General features: G+C 38.2%; 1 protein-coding gene across 1 annotated transcript in view; it reads left to right on the top strand.

Annotated features, from left to right (window-relative positions):
- Nucleotides 1-20000, top strand: part of LOC143029945 (uncharacterized) — a 236494-nt gene that overhangs the window by 31350 nt on the left and 185144 nt on the right. The gene's annotated exons all lie outside the window — the stretch shown is intronic.

Here is a 20000-nt window from a genome sequence, read left to right on the forward strand (position 1 = left end):
GGATATTAGTTTAATGAACAGACAGAAAGTTTTAGTTACTTGGGAAGTTAATTTCAGAGAAGGAATAAATAACAAAAATAGCATTGACAAGACAACATTTGGAAGAATAAAAAATATACTAGTGAGACGAAGAATACTGAAATGTTATATGATGGAAATTCCTTGGAGTGTTCGTGCATAACATTAGATGGCATTGAGAAGATTAGAAGCAGAGAAATAACAGATGAAAAGCACAAGGAGGAAGTAGTTGAATTTCGTTGTCCATATCATAAATGCGGATGGACTCGAGAAAAACTGTCTATTAAAGAGAGTGGAAGGTATGAAAACAAGAGAAAGAACGAGGGTAAAGTTTATGGATGCACTGTTAAAACAGCTCGGAGATGGATGGATTATTGTGGACCTGGTAGAGGCCAGCTGATGAAAGAGGAAGATGGTGTTCTATTGTAGCCAACATCACTTGATTGGCACTCCAGTAAAAAACCTAATCCATCAGGAAACAGGCATACGTACAAAGTTGCCATAGTTGTCCGGAGAGAATACAACAATGTGGACCAGGGTAATTCAGGATTTTGCATGGGATTAATAGTCTATTCTTTAGGAACTACATTTCCTAGAACATTCAGTCGCTTCTATGGATTTTGTTCTGGTTGAAACCGGATGCTTTAGTAGGTTCAAAGAAATTCATTGCGTTTTGGTGGAATGAAAGGTTGAGAAAAAATGCCTTTACTCATTATGCAAAGCTTGTATACCGCGTTAGATATATTTTAAGGATGAAAGCAGACGATTTTATTACTTTCAGAGAAACTCCTTTAATATCGTGGGTAAACAATACACAAAACTATCTTGACCAATCCTCTGAAGAGTTGTGTTCTTCGCAGGATTTTGTTCTAAGTAATCAACTTATCTAGCTCAGAAGAACAACAACTCTCTGTTATGCTTTCCAGGATTAAACAAGAACACAATCTACTGACCCTTTTAAACAGTAAGTTCTTACTAAATGTTTTCTCCTGGTCAATGCGAGAGAATTATATTCTATGTCAAGAAAATTATATTTTCGTGTATTAAACAATGCAAAATATGTTTCGAAACCATCTTAGCGATTAGTCTTCTTCTAAATCGATCCTATCTCTAAATATTTATTTCAGATAATCTTATTCTAATTAGGGAAAGCTCTCTGTGTATATCTGGGTTAATGAAAAAACTATCTCAATTGATACTATCAGTTTCAAATCAGGGGAAAAGTTTGTGGTTTTGGGAGAAAATGGAACCACAAATTTTCGGACGTAATATGTTGGAATATTGATCCGTCTACAAGCTATACTTGAACATGTTCTACAATCTACATAATCTTCAGAACATCACATTCTTATAAACGTCATAGATCAAATTTACCATAGAGATAAAAAGTATCTAATTTTGAAAGTATCTTCTTTTGAGTCTTGTATGATTGCAATAATGGGGGATGTCATTCTGACATCATGTGAAAAAGTAAAAAAAAAAGAAAAAAAAAGAGCCATTGCTCTAAAGCGTTTGTCTCCTTTAAGGATTTTATTCTGGCTAGCCCAGACAATGTCAGTCAGCTCAGAGAAACCCCTATGTACGTTCGATGTTTAGGCAATGTAAACAAGTATCTCGACTGACCGTCTAAACACGAAAGCGTGTTGTCTCCTTTAGTGAGGTCGCTCTAGCTAACGACAATTTCTACTTAGCCCATAAAAATCACTATTTGCTTTCATGAGTTAAATAGTATACAAAACTATTACGGTTGATTTTCTAAGGTGTTAAAAAATCACTATTTGCTTTCATGAGTTAAATAGTATACAAAACTAGCACGGTAGATTTTCTAAGGTGTTAAGTCACATTTAAGTATTTCTTCTAGCAAGCGCTAGATGAATTGAATCTCAAGATTCCGTTGCATTGATTTATTTCTGACTAAAGCCAGAAGAATCTATTCAGCTCATAGTACTTCTATGCTCTTTTGGATTAAGAAAATATAAAAACCTAGTTTGGTTTACTCTAAAGCATTGTCCTATCATCGTCACAATATTACATTTAGTTCAAATAGTCCTATCCGTGCCTTCCTGGGTTAGCCAGTATAAGAAACTATTGATTCTCTAGAGCCTTCTTTAGGACTTTTTCTGGTTAATGAAGAGAAAATGTAGGAGTTCGGGCGGGGTAAACTGTAAAGTGAGGAAAAAAAGTAAATGTCTTGGCAGGGACAAAAAGTGTCATGAGGAATAGGTACTCTATCTGAGGATGGATGCAAAGATTATATATGAAGAGGTGATTGTGCCTACAACACTATATGAGGCAGAGATTTGGAATTTAAGAGAATCAGAGAAGAGAAATTTAAACGTGTATGAGATGAAGTGAGGGTTACGAGGATGGATAGGTGAGAAATGAGGAGGAGAGAGGGTGGAAAGGGAACTGGCAGGTAAAGCTGCTGAAAAAATACTGCAATGGATTGGGCACATGGAAAGAATGAGCTATCTTACCATGAGGGTTACGAGGATGGATAGAGTGAGAAATGAGGAGGAGAGAGGGTTGGAAAGGGAACTGGCAGGTAAAGCTGCTGAAAGAATACTGCAATGGATTGGGCACATGGAAAGAATGAGTAAGGAAGGAATAGGAAAACGAGTGTGTTAGGGAGAAGTAGATGTAGAGAATTTGAAGAGAAGGCCGAGAATAAGATGTATGGATAGGGTGAAGGGGTCAAGGAATAAAAGTGGAATGGCTATTGCGCAGAGAAGGAGGACGGCAAGAGATATGTATGTGCAGAAAGTGGTTGTGAATGGACGATAAATTGACGCAGCTCCAAAGGGATTTCTCCTCGTCTTTTTTACTATCGCGTGAGGAAAAACGAGTAGATACGTTACTGTACTTTCTCCCATGATTCCTGAACTGAAAAAGCCAATAATCACATCCGTTTTTACCTAGAATGTATGGAAGCATTGCCGCATGGAGGCTGAATTTTTTTGCTATCTTACCAAAAGGGCCAATTTTGAGGCATTTCTAAGGATATTTTGTAATACGATTTTTTATCTATCCAAGATGGAGCAACAAATTAGATACCAAATGAATGAGCAGGATCAATTCTGCATATGATAACTATTAGAATTGCCGAATTTTCCCCATGACTTTTAATAGATACGAAATTGTTGAAAATATTGACTTTTTTACTAACCTGGAGACATGGTTTTTGTATGGAGCAAGAAAGAGCAACAAAATAGTTACATACATACATACATAAATACATACATATACCAAAGGCTTTTTCCCCCTTACAAGGGGGGTAGCCAAAAAGAAAAAGGCATAGAAATCACTCCCACCCATTTCATTTCCCATATATTCCACTCCCCTCCACCCTCCTCCCTCTCTCTCATCTTGGCACCTATTGGATGACGGGTCATCCCTGCATCCTGTCCACTGCCCTGGGTCAGAAGCAGTGTTGCAAGACACAGCACATCCACAGCAAGGCCGCTTCATAAATTCGGCGACCCCCCTCTCCGTCCCCTCATGCAGGGAGAAGACGGGGAGAAATCCCTTCGGGCTGCGTCAAATTTTTTCTCATACATACTTCCTCACCCCCCATCCCCCACCCACTCCCCCTCATGCATCACAGCCTCATCCACACACAATCCTTCTTCATTCATCCCTATCTTCTGTCCTCTCCCGTCTTTTGAACGGGTACAATCTGATTAACAAAGTTCCGTACATTTGACATGTATCAGGCAAAATGGAAAATGTAATGTTGCAACAAGTCAGAGCATCAACTGAAACTACCAAAGTAATTATGATTATATGTATCAAAATGATGTTACATAATCATTTGTTAAGTGTTTGCTTCTTGATGCTTTCGAAACGCGTCTGTTGTATTCCACAGCATGGAAGAGATATTCCCTATGCTTGGGGTCTGTGGTGATGACATTTGCAAAATCACTCATCATCTTAACTCCACGCTCAATGATGCCTTTCATTACTCTAAGGTTTCTCACATATTCCAAGGCTTTCTTGTAGTCCTCCCTCTCTGGCCATGATTTAACCCGACCCTGGAGCCAGTCAGGTCCAATGCTGAGGATGTCTACCAAAAATCTCCTAGTGTGGTCTTGGCTGTCACTTACTGAAACACAGGTTTCCCCTTCTGAAACTGTCTGGCTTCTGAGTGGCTTGCAGCTGAGAAGGAATGTCCTGTTTCTGCTTGTCATTCAGCCTGCTGCTGAAGAGCGCGAATGGCACGGCCTCCTATGTCAAGTACCACTTTTGATTTTCCATCTTCTGAAGAACTGCTTCAGCAACATTTGGGTCTGATCTCGCGTACCTCAACATGTCTTGGATGAGATGAGCTAAAGATAATTCACAGAAGCATCCCCAGCTGATGTTGAGATCATCCACATTGGTGTGTAGAACAGTGCCAGGAACATGTTGATTCGTTCCAGCTTTGCAACAGTCTCTTCATCATACTCAAGCTGTGTTCCAGATGGTATTACATTCCATGACTCTCCTGGGAATGTCAAAGTCATATTGTCTTCATGGTAAGAACATCCAGGACGAGGCTGCTGGTAATCCATATCCTCTGTGTTAGCGTCACTGTCACTGAAATAATTCCAGGTAATGTCGTCCACTTGAGTAACTGCCTCTTGTTCTGCTACAGGTGCAAAATAATACAAAGTGGTATGTGAAAGTGCAAAACAAAAAAATGTGTTAAGCATCTAAAACTGCAAAATTATACAGTGTGGTAAGCATGTAAAATTTCCAACTTGTTGTGATATTCAAAAGTATGATTAGTAAAAGTATGAAAGTATGATTACCTTGTTCTTGCCTCTGCAATTGCCTCTCAGTCCGGCCTACTTGTTGCTGGGGTCTCGTCTCAAAGATCTTGTCATGACCTGACATGTGACCTTTTATGTCAGTCTTCTGGTCCTGGCAGAACCTGATATCCTCGTTTTTCTTCTCCCTGGATAACAGTCTGTTGTTCTCTATATCCTGGACAGTTTCTGGAGCTCCTATGTCGAACAGGCTGTCCAATTCAAAGACAAATGCACTCCTCTTTCCTCCAGGGTCACTTACTCTTCATTTGCTCTTCATCAGTGCTCTGTGTTTGTCATGGAATTTCACGAAGAGCTTCATGCAGCTCTGTCCGGTCATCGTCTTGATTCTAGCCATCTGCCGGAATGGGATGGTAGCTTCAACCGTTTCATAGGTGAGGTCTTGAACTATGAGTTTCCCTTATTTTCTGGTAAACTTTGGTAATCAAGGAAGTACTGGAATGCTTGTACTGGAACCATTGATGCAAGTTGAAGGGTATCCAACCAGGAAGGTTTCAGTGAGAGATCTGGTGGACGGCCGACATGATGCTTGCTTGTGGACTGCAGGTGGAGGTTCTGAGACCAACTGTGCGTTCTCGTAGCTCCTTGCTTGATGCCATTGTGAAGTATCTTGTGGATAGTTTTCTGGATTTGGACCGAATTTCTGTGCTGCCTTTACTTTTGTACTGTTCAGTATTGTTTCTGTGAATATGAAATATGAAATTAAATACTGAAATTATGTATGAGTTTTGGTCTAAATTAACATAAAATTCAAACATCCATACAAAAACCATGTATACAGGTCATACAGGTTAGTAAAAAGTCAGGATTTTCAACAATATCATATCTTTTAAAATTCACGGAAACAATTCACCAATTATAACGGTTGTTGTATATAGAGTAGATTCTGTTCTTTCATTTGGCATTAAATTTGTTGCTCAATCTTAGATATATAAAATATTACACCACAAAATATGTTTAGAAATGCTTCAAAATTGGCCCTTTTGATATGATATATAGCAAAAAAAAAAAAAAAAAAAAAAAAAAAAAAAAAAAACTCCATGCGGAAATGCTTCCATACATACTATATAAGAATGGATGTGATTTTTATTGTTTTTCAGGTTAAATTTTTTGGAACAGGTCCACCTATCAATATGATATTTAATTACCCAAAAAGTATTTTTAGGAAAGTAGTAAATGTACACCGAAGGACGAATGTACATAGCAGCCTCGGGGTTTACAAACTACCTTGTAAGGACTATAAAGAAGTGCTTTGGGGCCAAACAGGAAGAGAACTGACTACAAGAATCAAGGAACACAAGAACTCCATCAAATATTGTCAAGAATATTCCGCAGTGTTCCTACATACCAGCAAAGAGGATTATCGTATGGACTGGGATAATACTACAATCGTTTATAAATCCCACTGCAGCTTTCGAATGAAAATCATAGAATCCTCCCTTATTAAACATACACCTAATTTTAATACCTCCAAAGGTCAGTGGTCCCCAGACTGCATAACTTGGATGAATGCATAGAAGTCCATCTCTAAAGCAGCCGGGCTTGACCTCACTATCGGCCAACCTCTGCCCCGATCTCATCAAGGACACATAACCTGAGTCCCCCCTTTCCATGTCCCCAAATGTACCCTTCTTAGCTATATATAATCTCATACTCCACACTATGTATCATTCTGCCGAAGAGGACCACAGATAGTGGTCGAAATTAACAGAATTTCTGTCCATCTTATCTTATTCGCCGACAGTGGGTCAATAAGTCTTATATACTGTATATATGTGTGTGTATATATATATATATATATACATATGTATTTATACACACACACACACACACACACACACACACACACACACACACACACACATATATACATATATATATATGTATCTGAATAGAATCACCAATGACGACGATGTCAATCACATAATTCCGACAGTTGTCCCCGGACTCGAACCCAGGACTTATATGTTAGCAAGTCTATGCTTCTACCAACCACGCTATCGAGGCTATAAAATCCTTCAACCTCGGGGTTATTCTACACCCGCAGGATTTGAGTCGACTGCTAACTGCCGTCCTAATCTCAATTTCACGAAGGACCAAGCCGATAGTAGTGGTGAAGCAGGTACGTATCCTTGATGGACTCAAATCCTGCGGGTGTATATTAACCCCGAGGTTGAAGGATTTTAAAGCCTCGATAGCGTGGTTGGTAGAAGCATAGACTTGCTAACATACAAGTCCTGGGTTCGAGTCCGGGGACAACTGTCGGAATTATGTGATATATATGTATATATATATATATATATATATATATATATATGATGAAGGTGGAAAAAGAAGTTATATATATATATATATGTATATATATATATATATATATATATATATATATATATATACAAATGTATGGTCTCTTGCTGGCTCCTTCATTCTTACGTTCTTGTGTTCTGATACGGGCTGAGGGTGGGGTTCAAGGGTGGCTCTTGATTCTAATGTAGCCAAGTTAAAAAGGAAGGAAAATGGCGATGGATGAGATTGGGTTGGATGGTGATGGCTACATGTTTTGGCTGGGTATCTCTATCATGAAGTGAAAGAAGCCTTTTAAGTATGTAGATAGATCGATAGAAAGTAAAACTTCTTTGTGATTTTGTAGGATAATCATTGTAAAAGTAGTTTAATTTGATTCTTTAAAATGTAAAGTCTTCTCAAAATTTTGTTCATGTTGATGGAAAGTGTTTTCTTTTTTGTCTTGGAGAAAGACCTTCTACGTTAACCTTCGTGCGTTGAACAACGTTAGAATTATTTTGATTGAACTTGTAAAGAACATTTATTTTTAAGAATTTTGCTCGAGAGAATACCGGATTGTACGGTGTTATCCAAGATGGACGCTTCCACTTTAGACTCTAGGGTAGTATTCGTAGATGGACGCTGTGCATATAGACACTTTGAAATAAAACTATTGTGTATTCAAAATGTATATAGGTTCTCTAGCTAGAAACAGAGTATATTATGTTTGATGGACTTTCGGGAAAAATAGTGTATGTTTGGGTTTTACCACTATACAAAGCCATCTGCTTTGGTAGGAGGTTTTAGCTTTCATACAAATCATTCGAGAAAACCACAAAAATATTTATATGTAAGATAATTAAGACCTGTACCTCTTTTATTCATGCCATTAGAAATGATAAATCATTAACTGAAAGTAGCATTTCCAATATCTAGAAAAAGTATAGCTTTCGATAAAGCCGTTATTATTTATGTTTGCTTGTGGAGAAAGATATATATTAAACAGCCTCAGTAGCTAATGCACTGCAATTATTCCTCCTTTTGTTAGACACTTTGCATGACACACATCAGCTTCCACCATTTCCAATGCTCTTTGTACCCCATCTGGAATCTAATCCACAAATATAATATTATCCTTTGCAGTAAAAGATATGACAACCCGGCATTTAATTGCAATTGGATAGGACAGTGGTAGTAGTAGTGCTAGTTCATCTTCTATCGCCTAGTTGCCCTGTTTTCTTAACTGTAGTTTAGTTTAGTTAATACAAACAATTTCATTAGGGCCAGTAGGTCTGCTGTTGTTTGTTCTTCCTTTGTGTTCCTTTTTCCACAGCCCTGTCATTTCTCTCTCCAATCACAGGCCTTTTTGATATCCTACAACTACCATGATGAACACATCCCAAACATTCAGCACATTAAACAATTCTATGAAAAACATTACCCTTTTTCCACTTACCAACTTCGCTCTCATTAACATCTGTCCATCTGCACCTTTACCTTTTCCTTTCTACCTATCTCATCCCGCCATTCCCTTCATTTCCTCTCAAATCATGTTTTTATTAATTAAAAAAATCTACCGCAATCTGATTCCAATTTATTTATGTTTACTATCCTTCCATTGCCTCATGTTTTGCGTCTCCTCTCTTGTTCTTATATCTCTCACATTCTTCCCTAGTTCCATCTTGCAACCAATTCACATACGCTCTTCTACCACCACCTTCATTCATCCCACCATTTACTACCCTTTTTTTCTGTTCCCTTACCATTCTCATTATCCCATACACCATCTTCTTACACTTCTTCAATTCCTCCTTGAAAGATACCCATTCTTCTTCTACTCCAATTTCCCCATTTTCTCTAACCTCCTCCCACACTTTCCCCAGCTTTTCCTGATACGATTTCTCCTTTTCCTTCTGATTCAACTCTCGGCACTACTCTTCCTCCCAACCTTATCCTTCGCCACTCTCAATTTTCTCTTCGCCAAAAAATTATCTAAAACTTCCCCACTCTCTCGTCTGAAAACATAAACGTCTAGAATTTTTTCTATCTGATATATACTGTACCTGCATACATACATACATATATACTGTATATATATATATATATATATATATGTATATATATATACATATATATATATATGTATATATATACATATATAATGTATATATATGTAAATATCTATACATATATATATATACATATATACATATATATATATGTATATATATATACATATATATATGTATATATATATATATATATATATATATATATATATATATATATATATCCATATACATTCATATACATATCCCATCTAAGAGATGACACCTTGACGTGGTGGATACACTTAAGGTTTTTAATAACGACTAAAGCTATGTCAATAGAGAGGAAATCTCTGCAGGGTCATCCATATCGAACATATTTTGTAAGAAAAATAAGACAAAAAACTGCTCGCCCACACAATTGTAGGACCCACTGCTACTTGGTACGTCCCTGATGGTGAACAGAGAAATTCCCCATAGATATATGGGGTACCATCATAATGACGGCGTGGACCACTGGGTACCCTGTAGATATTTAGGGCTCCATCGAATATTTTGAATAAGGTGACACCAAAGGAATATCTCACCAGAAACCAGTCGGCAGGGAGATGAGATTATTGACAAAATTCCTTCATAGCAAATATGAGTTGCACAACTAAAACAAAATTCCTGTTGGATCTTCGTCTCCTAAAGGTCCAACCTCATTGACTTATGTGCTTCCGAGCATTGTGCCAAGCAGATCTAAGTCTTGGACATTAGATAGCATGAAGAAAATGAAGATTTATATTTATAACGTAAGAATCTTCTCAGAACACCACTGGCTAGAGAGTTTAGTGGAAGAACTAGACAACATCAAGTGGTACATTGTGGGACTGAGCGAAGTCCGAAGAAACTAAGCCTTGCAAAGGTTAAGAATAACACAAGGGAATTTCATTTAGAAATTAAAAATATATTCGAATCTCTAAGAATTAACGAGGACACGTGGAAGGTATGAATTTGAATTTAGTGATTATCATTAGGGAATTGGCAGAACAGGTAGGAACTACAAAAAGTATTAGAGAAAATAAAATACTCCAAATGTACAAATGATCTAATTAAAAGACGAAGGACTATGCAGATTATAAGTAGGAGAGACGAAATAGAGAGAGTAGAACTAAACAAACCGTCTCAATTAACCTTCCAAGGCAATTAATGTTCATGTATTTTTCTGGGTAACGTCAGACAATTATATCTACCCAGAGGACTTTGTACCACATTGGATTAAACAAATTAAAATTTTTCGATTAACCTTCTATTAATGAATAGTTTGATTATAATTAACGGCACTGATGTTAACCATTTTCATTCATCTCAAAGGAATGCGTCTATGATTTTGTGGATTAAGTTGTGTAAGAATCCCGTTTCAATTAACCTAAAGTGGTTAATCTAATTGAAAACTTTAATTATGATTAACACCAGACAACTTTATTCACTTCAAAGAAATAATTTTGCAGGAGGAAATAGAAGGAAGGGTAGTGAGTGGTGGGATGATGAAACAAAGAAGGTTGCAGAAAAGAAGAAGCAAGCATTCACAGATTGGTTACAAAATAGGATGAGAGAATCAAATGAGAGGTACAAAGAGAAGAAAAGTAAAACATAAGATAAAGGAGGTAACGAGGAGAGCGGATGTGAAATGGGGTAAGAGTATGACAGAAATATTTTAAATAATAAAAAGATGTTTTGGAAGGAAATTAAGAAAGGAAGAGAAGGCGATTAAAGTGGAGAAGAAAAAGTAAAAGGTGCAGATGGAAAGATGATAATAGAAGAGACAGCAGGAAGAAGATGGGTAGAGTATTTTAGGGAGTTGCTAAATATAAAGGAGGATAGGTAGTGAAAGGTAGTTGTAGTGGGAAGCGGTAAGAAAATGACAATGAGGAATGATGAAAATGGAGGAAAAATAGGGAAAGATAAGGTGAAAGTAGTTATAAAAACGATGAGAGCAGGTAAGGCATCTAGATTGGATGGTGTATCATGCGGAGTGTCTAAAAAAGGGAGGTACAGTGATGGTAAACTGGCTGATGAAGTTGTTTAATGTTTGTCTAAAAGAGGGTAGAGTGCCTGAGGACTGTAAAAAGGGCAAGTGTGAGTGTAATAGTTTCAGAGGGATCAGTTTATTGAGTGTAGTTGGCAAGGCTTATGGGAGGTTTTTGATTGAGAAGATTAGGAGAGGTACAGAGGGAGTAATTGGTGAGGAACAGTGTGGGTTTAGGACAGGTAGGGGTTACGTGAATCAGATTTTTGTGGTGAGAAAGCTATAGGAAAAGGTAAGGATGTTTTTTTGGGGGGGCCTTTATAGATTTAGAAAAGGCCTTTGACAGGGTAGACAGAAAAGCACTGTGGAAAGTATTGCAGATATATGGGAGACGAGGAAAGCTGTTAAGAGCAGTCAAGAGTTATTACGAGAGTCGTAGAGCCTGTGTTAGAATTAAAAATAGAGAGAGTGAGTGGTTTGAGGTAAAGGTAGGACTTCCCCAGAGATATGTAATGTGTTTTTGACTGTTCAATTTATACATGGATCGAGTGGTGCGAGAGGCAAACCCAAGGGTAATGGATCGGGGATTAGAGATGATTAAAGAAAATGGAGAAGAGTGGGAGATAAGTCAGTTGTTGTTTGCTGACGACACTGCACTTGTGGAAGGATCAGAGGAGGGGTTAAGAAAGTTAGTGTCAGAGGTTGGAAAAGTGTGCAAAAGAAGGAAGTTGAAGATAAATGTGGGTAAAAGTAAGGTAATGAGATGCACAAGGGGGGATGTGGCAGCAATTTGGAAATAAGTAATAAGGGAGAGGGACTGAAGGAAATAAATAGCTTTACAAACTTAGGTGAGATTGTGGCGGGAAAGGGAGGAGTGGAGGTGGAGGTATTTTGAGAGAAGTAAGTAAATGTCTTAGGGGTATTAAAAAGTGTAATGAGAAATAGCATTTGGGAATGGGTGCCAAGAGGAGACTGTATGGAGTGATTGTGCCGATAGCACTGTATGGGGCAGAAGCATGGAACATAAGAGAGGAAGAGAGAACGAGTTAAAATGTGTTTGAGATGAAATGCCTGAGAAGTATGGTAGGGTTTACTAGGCTGGATAGAGTGAGAAACGAGGAGATGAGGAGGGGAACGGGGGTGGAAAGGGAGTTGGGGGATAGGGTTGATGAAAAAGTATTGGGATGGTTTGGACACATGGAAAGAATGAGTGAAGAAAGTTTAGTAAAATAGGTGTGGAATGCAAAGATGAAATGAGTGAACGTGAGGGGGTGACCGCGGATGAGATGGATGGATGGGGAATTGGGAAAGAGGAGAATGTCTGTTGAGGAAGGAAGGGAGAAGACCGAAGATAGGGATGAATGAAGAAAAGTTGTGTACGGATGATGTTGAGATGTATGGAAGGGAGTGGGCGGGGGATGGGGAGGGAGTATGTTTGAATGAAAGTTTGATACAGCTCGAAGGGATTTCTCCCCGTCTTTTCTATTTATGCATAAAGGAACGAGGAGTAGGGGGGTTGCCGATTAAATGAAGCGGCCTTGCTGTGGATGTGCTGTGTCTTGATACATTGCCTCTGACCCAGGGCAGTGGGCGAGATACAGGGATGACACGTCATCCAGGAGGAGCCAAAATAAGAGGGAGGGAGAGGGTGAATGGGAGTGGAGTATGTGAGGATGGAATGGTTGGGAGTGGGTTTTATGGCCCTATTTTTTTTTGTCTTTATTGTAAAGGGGAGAAAGCCGTATGTATGTATGTATGTATATATATATATCTGTCTGTCTGTCTGTATATATATATGTCTCTGTCTGTCTGTTTGTCTGTATGTATGTACGTATGTTTGTATGTATGTATGTATGTTTGTATGTATGTATGTATGTTTGTATGTATGTATGTATGTATGTATGTATGTATGTATGTATGTATGTATGTATGTATGTATGTATGTATGTATGTATGTATGTATGTATGTATGTGTGTATGTATGTATATATGTATGTATGTATGTATGTATGTATGTATGTATGTATGTATGTATGTATGTATGTATGTATGTATGTATGTATGTATGTATGTATGTATGTATGTATGTGAGGTTAAACAATAAAAAAATCGATTATTGTGCAGAGAGGATGGATTCTCTTAGAAAAAATCGTCTGATGCCAGATAATTTCATTCACCTCACAAAGTTAAACAATACAAAAACTCATCTCCATTTATCTTCGTGAGTGCCACAATATTTTTTCATTAAACTCAAAAAACCTCCTACTTGCGTGGGTTAAGTGATTAAAAGATCTCGATTAACAGCTCAAAGTTTTATGAATGTTTGCAATACAATTGGAAGTTTTGAGTCACTTTTTTTTTTTTTTTTAACTGGCCTCGTTATGAACCGAAAGGTTTCTTGTTGGATTGTTTTATCAATGTAGCTTTTATAATTCATTGTAACACCGTTGAAGGAGAATTCTGGCTAACATCAGACGGTTTTAGTCAGCTTTTGTGCTTTCCTAAAAAAAAAAAAAAAAAAAAAATGTCACGTTTATCCTTATCATATTCTTTATAATTACTTTCTTCTGATTAATGATAAACAATTCTATTCAGTTCATTTTATTTTCTAAAGTAGAGATTGTCAAACTGTTTCTTAACGTATCCTTTCTCTATAAAACTATGAAGTTAATTTCCTCATTGAATAAAATCGCCTTGGATACACGAACTAATTTTTGGTCTGGGGAACACCTGGTGAGACCTAAAGCGTTACTTCCTCTTTAGGAATTTTATTTTAGCTAATGTCAAACAAATGGATCAAATGATATGAAATATGTTTTCGTTAATCCTCCAAAGCGTTTAGGACACATGATTTTTTTTTTTTTGGTATATGACAAACGTTTTTATTTACTTCAATTAAACCCCTCTGTGTTCTCAAGGTTTAAGGGACATAAAAAATATATACATATGTGTGTATCGTATGTAATTCTCAACAGTGTTTACTTTTCTTTTATAAACATTTTGTCTTGGCCCAAGCCATACAATTTTATTCATGTTATAGAAACCTACTTGTGATTTCGTAGGACAAATAACGTAAAAAAATCCCCTTTAACCCCCAAGAACGTTAATTCGTCTTTAATAAATTTGTTCTAGATGGCTACAGATGATCTTATTTTGCTTAGAGAAGTCTCTGTGCTGTCGTGGTTAAACAAGGTAACAAAATACTTCTATTGACCTTCTCGAGCAACATGACATTTTCCTGTATTCTGCTCTGGCTTACGTAAGTTAGTCTTTTTCAGCTCAGGGAACCACCACTGTATTCTCGTGGATTAAACAATGTTGGAAAATTCTCAATCGAATCTCACGTTTTTCCTCCTCAAGAATTTGGTCAGACGAGTGCTAAAAGATTTAATTGAGATAAAGAATTATCTCTGCACTTCTGAGTTGAACAGTGTAAGAAAGCTTAAGGTGCCCATTGAAGGCGTTGTGCTCTTTAACGGTTTTGATTTGGCTAATAACACAGTTTTATTCATCTTACATATTATGGGTTAAAGAATACAAAGTACTACGAAAAATCACCGCCCATACACAGGGAACATAGATCAACTACATGCTTCTCTCAGCTTGTGCCTCAGGCTCATTGAGAGCTTTGACCACTGCAACGAGACGTTTACAGACTCTTCTAATAATTGCTGTTAACATTTACATGTCGTCAGGATCGACATCTAGAACTTGCATGCCATTCTCCAACATATTTTCACATTTGGTGCGGAAGCATCCTCGAGTTCAACTGCAAACCATTTGCTCAGTGAAAAACAAGACGTGTAAATTTGCCTAAGACAGGATCTGAGGATATGGCCAACTCCCCTCAATTTCAATGATCTAATGTAGACCGTCACTTGAGGCATGTTTATCAACTACAGGAATTAATGGATGTATCTCCGTTTCCACATGATTAGCATTGTTCTTGAACCTAATAGATTTCGTCACTGTTTGTTGATTAAAACTCTATGTTTCGGCCATACACTTGAGCACAGGCTATGTTAAATTGCAACGGAACCTTGTTTTTGTTTTCTAGATAGAAGATTTGTCTTGAGCAAAGAGGTTAAGGCACGGAATGCTTCCATTGGGGACTCAAAACACTAATATACTTCAGCTACATGCAGATGCCAGAAAATGTGTCTCCGTAATCGTCTATTTATGTGTGGAACACAACACAAAAATCCTTGTAGTAATAATCATAGTAAATGAAAGATGTTCTACTGACAGACTCCAGAGCACCGCTGCAACACAGTGTGTAGTACACAATCACACCCAAAACGAACAAAACTATACTACATACTCGTACATTGCTAAACTGTCTCACATACGATCACATATATCCTTACAGACTGCACAACACCGGAAGTACAGACACGAATATAACATACTGTATATGGAGCTAAGGACCTCTGACGGAAGCCCGTGGGGGCAATTGATTCCTCGGCTGCTTTGGGGTTCTACAGCTTTGATACTGCGGGCAAGTCTATTATCGACGCCACCACCACCACCACCACCACCACCACCACCACCACCACCACCACCACCACCACCACCACCACCACCACCACCACCACCACCACCACCACCACCACCACCACCACCACCACCACCACACCACCACCACCACCACCACCACCACCACCACCACCACCACCACCACACCACCACCACCACCACACCACACCACCACACCACCACCACACCACCCACCACCACCACACCACCACCACACACCACCACCACCACCACCACCACCACAACCACCAACACCACCACACCACAACCACCACCACAACCACCACCACCACCACCACCACAACCACAACCACCACAACCACCACCACCACCACCACCACCACCACAACCACCACAACCACCACCACAACCACCACAACCACCACCACCACCACCACCACCACCACCACAACCACCACCACCACCACCACCACCACCACACAACCACCACCACCACCACCACCACCACCACCACCACCACCACCACCACCACCACCACCACCACCACCACCACCACCACCACCACACCACCACCACACACCACCACCACCACACCACCACCACCCCCACCACCACCACCACCACCACCACCACCACCACCACCACCACCACCACCACCACCACCACCACCACCACCACCACCACCACCACCACCACCACCACCACCACCACCACCACCACCACCACCACCACACCACCACCACCACCACCACCACCATCACTTCTACTACTTCTACTTCTACTTCTACTTCTACTTCTACTTCTACTACTTCTACTACTACTACTACTACTACTACTACTACTACTACTACTACTACTACTACTACTTTTACCACTTCTACTACTTCTATTACTACTACTTGTACTACTACTACTACTACTACTACTACTACTACTACTACTACTACTACTACTACTACTACTACTACTACTACTACTACTACTACTACTACTACTACTACTACTACTACTACTACTACTACTACTACTACAACAACAACAACAACTGTTTTTTAACAACCTCTATACTCGTGAAAACGTGTGGTGAAAGCAGTCAGGATCTGTCTCCCACAGACACAGTTCATTGCACCCACTCTCGCCAATGACTGTGTTGGACTACCTTTTATATTCTACATTATTGAACTTTAATGAAGCCTAATACAAAAGTCTATTTATCCTATTGTCTACTACAGTCTGCTAAAAATTGAGGTTTTGTATGTGTCCCGATTTAGGTAGCGGTGAGCTGGTACCTCTCAGGCATAGGGGATTTCATCTTAAGAGTGAAGATGATAGTATATATCTCATCCACACTAACAAACTAATCTTTTGTTGTTCTTTCTTTCCTGTCATTAACTCTGTTAGACGAGTATAGAATGCCTTTGACTTTGGACCCATTCCCGCTTGAAGTCGTGAATGTTATCGGAGTGAATTTGTCTTTGTCCACTTTCTGTATATCCTCCTCCTCCTCCTCCTCCTCCTCCTCCTTCTCCTTCTCCTCCTCCTACCATAACTACTACTACTACTACTACTACTACCACCACCACCACCACCACCACCACCACCACCACCACTACTACTACTACTACTACTACTACTACTACTACTACTACTACTACTACTACTACTACTACTACTACTACTACTACTACTACTACTACTACTACTAATACTACTATTACTATATATATATATATATATATATATATATACATATATATATATATATATATATACATATATATATATATATGTATATGGATATATATATATATATATATATATATATATACATATATATATTATATATATACAATATATATATATATGTATATGGATATATTTATATATATATATATGTATATATATATATATGTATATATATATATGTATACACACACACACACACACACACACACACACAGATACACACACACACACACACACACACACACACACACACACACACACACACACACACACACACACACACACATATATATATATATATACATGTATATATATATATATATAGACATGTATATATATATATGTATTATATATATATACATACATGTATATATATATATACATACATGTATATATATATATATACATATATATATATATATATATATTTATATATATATATATATATATATATATATATATATATATATATATATATATATATATATATATATATATATATATGCTCCCTTGTTCAATAAGTAATGATAAAATGTCAGGAGAGACACTATTTATTTTCATAAGCTTACAAAACTTTGTCTCCTTCAAAATAATTGCCTCTCGCATCTACACGCTTCTGCATGCATCTCTCCCAATCCTGAAAGACCTCCTCAAAGTCCTTTTCCAGTAGTCCCTTCAGATAACTTTCCGTTGCCTCTTTCAGCTCCTCTGTTGACTGGAATATGGTTCCCCTGAGGCTGTCTTTCATGCTTGGGAACAGGAAGAAGTCGGAAGGGGCTAGGTCAGGGTTGTAGGGTAGGTGTTGTACCACTTTCATTCCCCTGTCGGCCATCCAGGTGGTCACCAGCGTTGACTTGTGGCATGGGGCATTGTCCTGGTGGAACCACCACTGACCACTCCTCCACTGCTGAGGCCTCTTCTTCCTCATCTTCTCCATGAATATTTTCAGAACAGTAAGGTAATATTCCTTATTGACGGTTTGACCCTGAGGAACCCATTCAACGTGAATGAGCCCCTGGGAGTCTAAGAAAGGAATGACCATGGCCTTCTCTTGCGACCAGCTCATCTCTGCCTTTTTGGGTCTGGGGGAGGTCGCGTGCTTCCACTGAGCACTCTGATGTTTGCTCTCAGGGTCGTAGGTGAACACCCAATTCTCGTCGCAAGTCACTACCTTATTCAGGAAACCTGAATCAGCCTCTATCATTTCGAGAATGTCAGTGAAACATTCCACACAAAACTGCCTCTGGTCGTCGGAGAGGATCTTTGGCACGAACTTGGCAAAAACTTTGTGGAGCTTCATATCTTCGGTCAGAACTATCTCTACTGTGCCAATACTGATACCAACAGCTTCAGATATCATCCTCACAGATATTCGACGGTCTTTACACTTCCTCAATGTTTTCCTCCTTGCGTGCACTTTTCGGTGCTCCAGATCTGGGTTCATCCTCAATCTGTTCATTTCCTTCAGAAAATTTCTTCAACCACCGCTAGAAGGTTGCTTGGCTCATATGTTCATTCCCATAGGCCTCCTTTAACATTACATAAACTTCTTGTTTGGTTTTCTTAAGTTTAACGTAAAATTTGATGGCGTAACGTTGCTCCATGTTTCTCTGCATCTTGACACGTGTTCATAGATCGGCAAACCGAATCAGACTGGTTCCACCACGTTCACCGCTGCACTCAGCCCTACAAATATAGAAAGTTGCCAGTTGTCATTTTATAGAATATTTGTATGTGTACTTCACCATGAAGTTGTATTTTGATCAAATCATATCTAATGTCTCGCTTGATATTTTCTCATTACTTATTGAGCAAGTCAGTATGTATATATATATATATATACATATATATACATGTATATATATATATGTATATATATATGCGTGTATATATATATGTATATATATATATATATATATATATATATATATATATTATATATATATATATATATATATATATATATATATAGTAGCCAAATTACCCGCGCGTTCCTGCGGGCAAATGATGATATTTTAATTCAGATAGAATTTGTGGAGAAAAGTTACACGTATTAATACAATTCAATGGAAAATGTAACAAAAATAAAATATTAAGAAAGTAAAAAAAATCAGTTTGAGGGAGATGCCCTTTGGAAATGAAATATACTTATCCAAGTAGCCTGCGTTATGGTGAATATATATGTTTTGGGGGGGGAGTTCATAAAGAAACAGACAGACAGAGGCTACTACTTTCTCATAGTAGATACAAATAAAAGATAGTTATCCAAGTACCTTGGGTTATAAGGTTTCAGAATATATATGGTTATAGGGGTCTATCCGCAAAAACCTAAGAGGAGTTCGCGAATCATCCCTAACCTAACCATACCCAACCTAACCATACCCAACCTAATTTTAACCCTTAACCCTAACCAAAATAATCTTTTAGTAAATGAAATATAGTTATCCAAGTACCTGGAGTGATAGGGTATCAGAATATGTATAATTATGGGGGTCTCTCACAAAAAAACCCAGGCGGAGTTCGGAAACAAACAGAGAGACAGCCAGGCAAATGAAAGATAGTTATCCAAGTACCTTGGGTTATAAAGTT

The sequence above is a fragment of the Oratosquilla oratoria genome, chromosome 11 (assembly GCF_046742065.1).
Source record: "Oratosquilla oratoria isolate Oo_2021 chromosome 11, ASM4674206v1, whole genome shotgun sequence".
In the NCBI taxonomy this organism is placed as follows: Eukaryota; Metazoa; Arthropoda; class Malacostraca; order Stomatopoda; family Squillidae; genus Oratosquilla; species Oratosquilla oratoria.